This window comes from Piliocolobus tephrosceles, chromosome 6, assembly GCF_002776525.5.
Source record: "Piliocolobus tephrosceles isolate RC106 chromosome 6, ASM277652v3, whole genome shotgun sequence".
Lineage (NCBI taxonomy): Eukaryota > Metazoa > Chordata > Mammalia > Primates > Cercopithecidae > Piliocolobus > Piliocolobus tephrosceles.
In genome coordinates, this window is record NC_045439.1 from 125,134,704 (window position 1) to 125,145,986 (window position 11,283).

The 11,283-nt window shown below is 42.5% G+C and overlaps 1 pseudogene; it reads left to right on the forward strand.

The window, feature by feature from the left end:
* Positions 1-11,283, forward strand: part of LOC111554795 — a 41,923-nt pseudogene that overhangs the window by 10,108 nt on the left and 20,532 nt on the right.

Genomic DNA, 11,283 nt, shown 5'->3' on the forward strand with positions numbered 1-11,283 from the left:
ATCTCAGCTCACTGCAAGCTCTGCCTCCTGGGTTCACACCATTCTCCTGCCTCAGTCTTCTGAGTAGCTGGGACTACAGGCGCCTGCCACCACACCCAGCTAATTTTTTGTATTTTTAGTAGAAACAGGGTTTCACCGTGTTAGCCAGGATGGTCTTGATCTCCTGACCTCGTGATCTGCCTGCCTCAGCCTCCCAAAGTGCTGGGATTACAGGCATGAGCCACCGTGCCTGGCCTCCATATGAATTTTAGAATAAGCTTATCTATTTCTGAAAATATTGATTAGGTTGTAAACTAACAGCCCCACAGTTTCATCTTGCCCGCTGCCTAGACGGAGCCAATTTATCAAGATGGGAATTGCAATAGAGAAAGAGTAATTCACACCAGAGCCAGCTGTGAGGGAGACTGGAGTTTTATTACTCATCAGTCTCCCTGGGAATTTGGGGATTGGAGTTTTTAAGGATAATTTGGTGGGTAGGGAGAAAGTGAGTCTGAGTTTAGACGGAGTTCTGATTGGCCAGAGATGAAATAATAGAGAGTCAAAGCTATCCATCCTCTTGTGCTGAGTCAGTCAGTTCCTGGGTAGGGGCCACAAAACCAAATGAGCCAGTTTATTGATCTGGGTGGTATCAGCCCATCCACTGAGTACAGGATTTGCAAAATATTTCAAGTACTCATCTTAGGTTTTATAATAGTGTTGTTATCCACTGGATCAATTTGGGAAGGGTCAGAATCCTGTAGCCTCTAGCTGCATGAATCCTAAACCATAATTTCTCATCTTTTGGCTAATTTGTTGGTCCTACAAAGGTATTCTAGTCCCCAGGCAAGAAGGGGGTTTGTTTTGGGAAAGGGCTGTTACTATCTTTGTTTCAAACTATAGACTGTACATTAAGTTCCTCCCAAAGTTAGTTTCGCCTACTCTTAGGAATGAACAAGAGCAGCTTAGAGGTTAGAAGCAAGATAGAGGTTAGGTCGGATCTCTTTCACTGTCTCAGTTATAATTTTACAATGACGGTTTCATTATAATACAAAATATGTTAGATCTGTATATTAATTTTGGAGAATTGACGTCTTTGCCATGCTTAGTCCTCCAATCCATGAACATGGTGTGTCTTTCCATTTATTCTGATCTTTAATTTCTTATATCATTTGTTTGTAGTTTTGACCATACAGATCCTGTACAGGTTTTGTGAGATTTACACTTAAGTATTTTTTTAATGATTGCAAATGATATTGTGTTTTAATTTCACCTTCTCCATGTTTATTGCTGGTTTATAGAAATAAAATTCATTGAGACCAGCCTGGGCAACATCGTGAACCTCCATCTCTACAAAGAATACAAAAATTAGCCAGATATGGTGGCACATACCTGTAGTTTCATCCACTTGGGAAGCTGAGGTGCAAGTCTCCTTTGAGTTTGGGAGGCAGAAGTTGTAGTGAGCTGAGACCATACAACTGCACTTCAGCCTGGGCAACAGAGCAAGAACCTGTCTCAAAAAAAAAAAACAAAGAAAGAAATATAATTCATTTTTATATGTTGATCTTGTATCCTGTAACCTTACTGAACTCTTTTACTGGTTTTACTGTTTCTTCTACTACTATTTTTACTGGAGTACAGTGGCATGATCTTGGCTCACTGCAACTCTGACTCCCGGGCTCAAGCGATTCACCTGCCTTAGCCTCCTGAGTAGCTGGGCACCTGCCACCACGCCCAGCAAATTTTTGTATTTTTAGTAGAGATGGGGTTTCACCATGTTGGCCAGACTGGTCTCGAACTCCTGACCTCAGGTGATCCACCCTCCTCAGCCTGCCAAAGTGCTGGGATTACAGGTATGAGCCATCGTGCCCAGCCTTTTTTCTTTTCTAAGAGATGGGGTCTCCCTACATTGCCCATGCTTGTCTTGAACTCCTGACCTCAGGTGATCTGCCCACCTCGGCTTCCCAAAGTGCTAGGATTACAGGCATGAGCCACCATGCCTGGCCCTGTTTGTTTTATAATAGCACCCTAATGAGTGTGAAGTGGTATCTCAATGTGGCTTTGATTTGCATTTACCTAATTATTAATGATGCTGAGCATCTTTTCATGTGCTTATTGACCAGTTGTATATCTTCTTTGGTGTAATGTTTGTTAATTCAAGTTCTTTGCCCATTTCAAAATCAGGTTGTTTGTTTTAATGTTGAATTGTAGCAGTTATTTATATAGTCTATATAGCAATTCCTTATAAGATATATGACTTGCAAATATTTTTTTCCCATTTTGTGATTGCATTTACACTCTGTGGGTAGTATTTTACAGTGTTTTTGAGGATATCTTTTTATAGTTGTTTTGAGTGGTTGCTCTAGATATTACCTTATACATGCAAAATGGATTACAGTATACTACTATTGTTTTACCATGTCAAGTGAAATGTAGAAAATTTGCCTTATTTACATACCTTACCCTCCCCATTCATAATACAATTGTATTAAATATTTCCTGTACTTATTAGAGAACCTCATTAAATAATTTTATGATTTTTGCTTCTACTGTTAGCAGTGGCAGAGATCTGAGTTACCCCAAGGTACCAGCAGCCTATGTGTATGGGTCCGTAGTAACTTCAGTCCTTGCCTCCTCCTCAGAAGAAATTCAACTGAGGGGCACAAAGCAGAAAAAGAGACGAAGGCAAGTTCCAGAGCAGGAATGGAAGTTTATTTAAAAAGGCCTTAGAATAGGAAAGAAAGGAAGGTGTGTTTGGGAAAAAAAAAAAAAAAGCAGGCACGTGAAGTTTAATAGAGAAGGTTAAATGCCCTGTTTAACCATTATCCTAGGACTTTTGTAAGTTTGCCTGTTTCCCATGATTCTTCCCTTAGGGTGGGTTTTCCACATGCCCAGTGCTTTCCTTACCCTTTGGAATCAAGCCCGCTCAGTGTTCAGGGAGTTATATGCATGCCCAATCTGAGGCTTTCTTCCTTTTTCTGGTGGAGTGTACCCAGAAAATCATACTTCACCATTTTTGTCTCTTAACATCCATGCCCAGGAAGTTGGTTCTCCCTGCAACCTGCATTCAGTTAACAGGTATGGACCATCAGGAAATGGCCTTTCCCTGGCCCTGCCACATTATCATTTGTAGAGGGGGTAATGTGATAATTGCCGAACCATCACCGGACGTTTCTAATGGGTGCGGGGACAGCCCTCTCCTGTGCCACTCATGCATGACTACCTGTAACACTACCATCAAATGTAATCTTTGTAAAAATCAGGAAGAGAATTTTGTTGTTGTTGTTGTTTTGTTAACCATGTTTTTACCCTTTTCATTGTCCTTTTCTCATTACTGCTATGTAAAGATTCCTTCTTTTATCCTTTCCCATTTCTTTTTTTTTTGAGACAGAGTCTTGCTCTGTCGCCCAGGCTAGAGTGCAGTGGCCGGATCTCAGCTCACTGCAAGCTCCGCCTCCCCGGTTTACGCCATTCTCCTGCCTCAGCCTCCAGAGTAGCTGGGACTACAGGCGCCTGCCACCTCGCCCGGCTAGTTTTTTGTATTTTTAGTAGAGACGGGGTTTCACCGTGTTAGCCAGGATGGTCTCGATCTCCTGACCTCGTGATCCGCCCGTCTCGGCCTCCCAAAGTGCTGGGATTACAGGCTTGAGCCACCGCGCCCGGCATCCTTTCCCATTTCTTTCAAAAACTTCCTTTGGCCATTTTAAAGGATAGATTGGCTGGCAAAATTTCTTAATTTTCCTTTATTTGCAAATGTCTTTGCCAGATGCAGTGGCTCATACTTGTAATTCCAGCACTTTGGGAAGCCGAGGTGAACAGATCACTTGAGCCCAGGAGTTAAAGACCAGCCTGGGCAACATGGTGAGACCCTGTACAAAATTAGCTGGATATGATGGCACACGCCTGTAGTACCAGGTACTCGTGAGGCTGAAGTGGGAGGATCAATTAAGCCTGGGAGGACAAGGCTGCAGGGAAAAAAAAGAAAAAGAGAAGAGAAGAGAAGAAGGAAGGAGAAAGAAAAAGAAAGAAAGGAAAACAGAAAGCCAGGAAGGAAGGAGAAAGAAAAAGAAAGGAAAAAAAGAAAAGAAAGAAACAAAGGAACGAAGAAAAGAAAGAAAGAGAGAGAAAATGTGTGTAATTGAATTTCCATCCTGAAGGATATTTTATGCACATAAAATGTTGGGTTGACTATTCTCTCAGCACTTGAAAAATGTGCCACTTCCTTCTGGCCTCTATGATTTCTCGTGACATTTGAATTGTTGTTCCCCTCGGGTTCGAGTTGGCATTTGAATTTAAAAAATAAAATAAAATAAAATAAAATAAAAATAAAAATAAACTCAGTGTTGTCCCCTTCTAGGTAATGCACCTTTGGCTGATTTCAAGATGTTTTCTTTGTCCTTAGTTTTCAAAAGTTTGAATATGATGTCGTTGTTGCGGATTTCTTTGGGTTCATCTGTCAGGAGTTTCCTCAACTTCTTGAATCTTTAGGTTTACGTCTGTTGCCAAATTTGGGAAAAATCCAGCCATTATTTTTATGAAATTTGTTCATTCCCATTCTCTTTCTCTTTTCTAAGACTCTGATCACACAAATGCTAGATCACTTTTCTTTGCGTATATTTTCTATTCTTTCATTTGTTGTATGCGTATTTATAATTGCTTATTGAAGCATTTTTATTAAGTCTACATTCAAATCTTTGTCAGATAATTTCAGTATTTGTGTCATCTTGGTGTTGGCATCTGTTACTGTTACGGGATCCTTGGCGTGTCACTTTTCTGGCCTGAAACCTCTGGCCAGTGGTGCCTTTGCCTGAGTTTTGCTCAGGCCTGTGGGCTCATTCTGCCCACTTGGATTTGCAGGCTGCACTCAGCTCATACTACCAGCATGGATCCCACATCTGCCAAGGATGAGTCGGGCATGGAGTGGTGAGGGGTGTGTAAGCAAGTCACTGCTGCAGTCAGACATGCTGGCTGCTGCAGTAGGGCGGGCAGCTCCAGGTACTGGCAAGGGCCCTGGCTCTCTGCGAGGCTGTGGCTGGACCAGGCACACTGCAAGCAGCTGCCCTAGCTAGCACCAGGAAATGCAGTGGTGCCTGGAAGCTTGGAGATGCCAGGCACTGCAGGACCCCAAAGAGGGAGTCACAGTCCTGGCTTGGGGAGCTCCCAGGTCTGGGTTCCCTGAGGAGTCACAGCTCTTCTCTCCTTCTGTTCACCTGCAACGTGGCAAACAAGGGGCATGTTTCAGCCGTGTTTGTATTATAGCTCTTCTAGCTCCACCATTTGGTGGGTCCCGAGTTCTTGTCCTGTGACCAGGAAGAATGAGGTATGCAGACAAGTGGAGGGTGAGCAAGATGAAGAGGAGCTTTACTGAGCAATAGACAACTTACAGGAGACCCACAGCCAGGGTGTCCCAAGAGTGTTCAGATTCTAGTAGAGAGGAGGCACTAAAGTGGGTTTCTCCTCTCTGCAAGCAGGTCTTCCAGTCATCTTCCCAGCTCTCAACAGAGAGGAGGCCTTAGAGTGGGTAGCTCCTCTCTACAGCTGGTTGTCCTGTCCTCTGCTCAGCTCTGGCTGAACCCAGGGCTTTTATGGGCCTCAGAGGGGAGGAAGTGTGCACAATTGGTATGGGCAGCCATGGGTGACTGGAAAAAGGCACTACAAGTTCCCACTCCATGGGACTGGCAGCCCAGCCCCCAGCCCTCCTTGGCCTGAAGGTGGGGTCTCACCAGGGACCCACCACCTTCCAGGAATCTATCTGCCTCCTGCTGTCATTTATGGTATCCTCCCAGACTTTACTCTGAGATGGGAAGGGGGAATAGCAGGGAGAAGCCAGGCAGTGGGAGCAGGTGCTTCCGACCCTGTGAGGGCAGGGGGGCATTCCCGGGTCCCTAAGAGTGCAGGGATGTCTGTGTCTCCAGTCAGGGTTTGGGTGGCTGCAGCTGCATATGGGGGTGGGGAGCGGGGACAGCACTCTTGCCTGCTCTTCTGAGTGGGAGGCCCAGGGCTGCAGCTGCAGTTTTGGTGGCTGCAGCTGTGCCCTGGAGGACAGGGATCCTGCCTGCTCCCAGCCCCCAAAGAGCGCAGGGAGGCTCGGATCAGCAACCACAATTTGTGCAGCTGCAGCTCCGCCCAAGAGGGCGGGGCTCCTGTTTCCTCCATGGAGCGGGAGGCCAGATCTGCAGCCACAGTTTGGGTAGCTGCAGCGGCATCCAGGGACTTCCTGCCCCAGCTCAGAAGCGGCAGGTCTCCCGCTTGTTCCCTTCAGCTCCACTAAGCATGCAGCCCCGGGTGCCTCCCTGCTGCAGCTGGTGTGATGGTAGTGGCAGGGCATCTGGAGCAGCCGCTGCCATCATTGCCTCATTCAAATTGAGATTCTTCTGGGTTCTTGGTATGACAAGTGTTCTTTTTTTTGTTTTTTTTTTTGTTTGTTTGTTTGTTTTTTTGTTTTTTTTTTTTTTGAGACGGAGTCTCGCTCTGTCGCCCAGGCTGGAGTGCAGTGGCGCGATCACGACTCACTGCAACCTCTGCCTCCTGGGTTCAAGCGATTCTCCCGCCTCAGCCTCCCGAGTAACTGGGACTACAGGTGCCCGCCACCACACCTGGTATTTTTTAGTAGAGACAGGGTTTCACTGTGTTAGCTAGGATGGTCTTGATCTCCTGACCTCGTAATCTTCCCGTGTCAGCCTCCCAAAGTGTTGGAATTACAGGCGTGAGCCACCGCACCGGGCCAGGGGGAAAAACTTCTAATACCTGGCAATAAATCTTTTGTTTGCTATACTTTTTTATAGTAATCTTTTCTCAGATTAATTAAGGACACACTCTTTCATCACTACTTAAAAATGTTTCTAAAAAAGTTTTTATTTATTTTGTTTCTATTGCTGCTGAACAAATGCATAGCAAAGATTTTTTTAAAAATCCTGAATGGGTATGGCATTTTATCAAATGCTTATTCTCCATCAATTGTGAAAACTGCATTTTTTATCCTTTAATTTAAATGTCAAATCAATGTTATATTTTTGGAATAAACTCAACATCATATAACATTTACCCTCTTATAGATTGCTGGATTTGTCTTGCTAATATTTTATTTAGAATTTTTGTGTCTATGTTTATGAGAGCAATTGACCTATAGGTTTCTTTCCTTTTAATATTCTTTTCCAGGTTTTGGTGTCAAGGTTATGCTGGCCTCTTATCATGAATCGGGCTGTATTTTCTCTTTTTCTAATCCCCGGAATATTTTGTGTAATATAAATATTATTTATTCTTTAAATGTTTGGGAATTTTAACTTTTTTTTCTTTTAATTTTTCTTTCACACACAGGCCTCGGGGGTCCCAAGAACATGTTCCCCTGGATTTTTTTTTTTTTTTTTTTTTTTGAGATGCAGTTTCACTCTTTCGCCCATGCTGGAGTGGAGTGGTGTAATCTCCGCTCATTGCAACCTCCTCCTGCTGGGTTCAAGCGATTCTCCTGCCTCAGCCTGCCAAGTAGCTGGGATTAAAGGCACCTACCATCGTGACAGGCTAATTTTTGTATTTTTAGTAGAGAAGGGGTTTTGCTACATTGGCCAATCTGGTCTCGAACTCCTGACCTCAGGTGATCCACCCGCCTTGGCATCCCAAAGTGCTAGGATTACAGTTGTGAGCCACCGTGCCCAGCCCTCCCCTGGAAATTTTACTGATAAACCTAGCAGGACCTAGAGTTTTTTTGTAAGAATTTTTTTTTTTTTTTTTAAGACAGATCTCACTCTGTTGTGCAGGCTGGAATGCAGTGGTGCCATCTTGGCTTACTGCAGCCTCTACCTTCTGGGCTCAGGTGATCCTCCCTAAATGGTGTTGGAAAAAAAAATATATATATATATAATAAAATTAAATATATTAAATATATATTTAATTAAAAAATATTTCATTCGTTTATTTTCAGTCTTTTTCCTTATATTTTAGATGCAGTTTACAAAAGAAATGCAGGATACGTGTTTAATCCTTTCCTTTTTTTTTCTTTTGCTAGTTTTCAAGATATTAAATGCATTTCCTATTATCCTCCACATCTGACCGTTGTAGCGAGCACCTCTTGACCCTGACCAACCCTGAATAGGGTTGACCTGAGAACCAATAGGATATTGGGAAAATAACTATGTGTGCCTTCTGAGACTCCCAAGGTCATAAAATACATTGTTACTTTCTATGTGGGGAGGCAGTTGTCATGTCATGAGAATACTCAGCCCTGTGGAGAAAAGCTGAGGCCTCCTGCTGACAGTTAGCACTGACATCAGCCATATGAGTAAGTTATCTTCTAAGCATGTCCTTCCTGTTTTCAATTTGCTGCAGCCCCAGTTGACAACTTAACTGCAAACCCCATGAGACAGCCAAGCCACAATTTCCTAACTATATGCTCCCAAATTTCTGATCCATAGAAAACTGTGAAATTGTAACTGTTTATTGGTTTTATTGTTTTTTGTTGTTGTTTTTGAGATGGAGTCTTGCTCTTTTGCCCAGGCTGGAGTGCAGTGGCACGAACTCAGCTCACTGCAACCTCTGACTCCTGGGTTCAAGCGAATCTCCTGCCTCAGCCTCCTGAGTAGCTGGGATTACAGGCATGGGCCACTACACCCAGCTAATTTTTGTATTTTTAGTAGAGAGAGAGTTTCGCTATATTGACTGGACTGGTCTCAAACTCCTGACCTCAGGGTGACCTGCCCTCCTCAGCCTCTCAAAGTGCCGGGATTACAGGCATGAGTCACCGCACCTGGCCAACGTTTTATTGTTTTTTAAAAGCTGCTAACTTTTAGGGCAATTTATTACGTGGTAATAAGTAACTAATACAGATTTTGGTACATGGATGTGAGATGCTGCCATAGTAAAAACCTAAAAAGTTGGAGTGGCAGTCACAGTGGAAGGAAGCAGCAAGAACTTTGAGGAAAATGTCACTGAAAGCCTAAAATTTCTTGAGGAGACTGTTAATAAATTCTGATAGCCTTTGAGAAGGCTACAAGTGTGCACTTAAAGAAACTTGAGGAAGGTGTTACTGAAAACTGGAGACCAGTTTAAAGCTCATAGGAATGTGCTTGCCTCTTTCAGTGAGTATTTTGGTGTTATCTACAGAAGCACTTCTGAGAATAAAGTCTTTTTGATCAGAATCAGGTGAAGGCTGATGAACTTCAGAAACAGCTGGAGTTTACATACATAGAAACATTAAATCTTGACAGAGATATTTAGCATTACTGGAAACATTGAACTGAACCAACAGACTTGTCTTCTTACTCTATTGTAAGATTGTAATGATTGGGAGAAATCAAAAGTATCTACAAATTTCGTTCAGGCAAATCCTGAACAAGAGGTTTTGGCAAAGAAGTCACCTCAAACTAAAAAGAAAAAGAAGTCTTTCAACTCCCAGAAGACAGAATAGAATAAAGCAGTGTAATATCTCAGTGACATTTTAGAGAATGCATCTATTGAATTATTCCTAGATGCAAATAAATTGTCCACACCCAGAGTAGAACAAATTGCACAAAGAAATAATTCAGAACTTGAGCTGACATAAGCTGTGGAAAATTATTTTCTAGCACAAGATGTGCAAACTGTTACAGTGAAACAAAAATGTGGAAAATCACAGCTAAGCTGCGCTCTGAAAGAACACTCTTATCTAACATAGCCAGTGTACGAGATTATAGTAACCAAAACAACATGGTATAAAAATAGACACACAGATCAATGGAACAGAAGAGAGAACCCAGTAATAAAGCCATATACTCATAGCCAACTAATCTTTGACAAAGTTGACAAAAACATACACTGAGAAAAGGATGCTCTTCAATAAATGGTGCTGGTAAAATATATATATATATATTTAAATATATTTTTATATATATTTTAAATATATTTATATATGTATTATAAATGTATTTATAAAATACATATAAAATATATTTTAAATATATGTATAATATATGTATTTTAGACATAGTCTCACTCCATTGCCTAGGCCGCAACCTCTGTCTCCTGGGTTGAAGAGATTCTTGTGCCTCAGCCTCCGAAGTATCTAGGATTACAAGTGTGTGCCACCACATCTGGCTAATTTCTGTATTTTTAGTAGATACGGAGTTTCACCACCTTGGCCAGGCTGGTCTACTTTCCTGAGTAGCTGGGATTATAGGTGCCCACCACCACGCCCGGCTAATTTTTTGTATTTTTAGTAGAGATGGGGTTTCACTATGTTGGCCAGGCTGGTCTTGAACTCCTGACCTTGTGATTTGCCTGTCTCAGCCTTCCAAAGTGCTGGGATTACAGGTGTGAGCCACCACACGCAACTAGGAACATTTTATATATATATGTGTAGTGTACACACCATGGGAGACACACACATGTATATACACATACATGCACCTATATAACATACATGTATCTGTTATAAATACATATATAACATGTATATATACACACATATATATACATATATACACACACCATGGAGTATATACATACACCTATATGTATATATGTTATATTTACATATATATACAATGTGTGTGTATATACACATACCATAGAATACTAATCAGCCATAAAAAAGAATGTAATCATGTTTTTGCAGCAACATGAATGGAACTGGAGGCCATTATCTTAAGTGAAATAACTCAGTACCAGAAAGTCAAATACTGCATGTTCTCACTTATAAGTGGGAGCTAAATAATGTGTACACATGGACATAGTGAAATAATAGACACTGAAGACCAGAAAGGTGGGGAGGGTACCAGGGAGTGAGGGATGAGAAATTAACTAATGGATACAACGTACACTATTCAAGTGACGGGGACACCAAAAGTCTAGACATCATGGCTATGTAATGTATCCATGTAACAATATTGCACTTGTACCCCTTAAACTATAAAAATAAACTGAAAAAACTAGAAAAACGTGGATTCTTGTCACCTAGTGGCAAAAAGTTTAGCACCACTATCATCTGCAGTAAAATGGAAGGTAGAAAAGGTACCTAGTGAAATGGGTGATCTAAGGAGGCTTTCAGGATGGATGTTAAAAGCATTTCCTGGCCGGGCGTGGTGGCTCAAGCCTGTAATCCCAGCACTTTGGGAGGCCGAGACGGCGGATCACGAGGTCAGGAGATCGAGACCATCCTGGCTAAACGGTGAAACCCCGTCTCTACTAAAAATAAAAAAACTAGCTGGGCGAGGTGGCGGGCGCCTGTAGTCTCAGCTACTGGGGAGGCTGAGGCAGGAGAATGGCGTAAACCCGGGAGGCGGAGCTTGCGGTGAGCTGAGATCCGGCCACTGCACTCCAGTCCGGGCGACAGAGCAA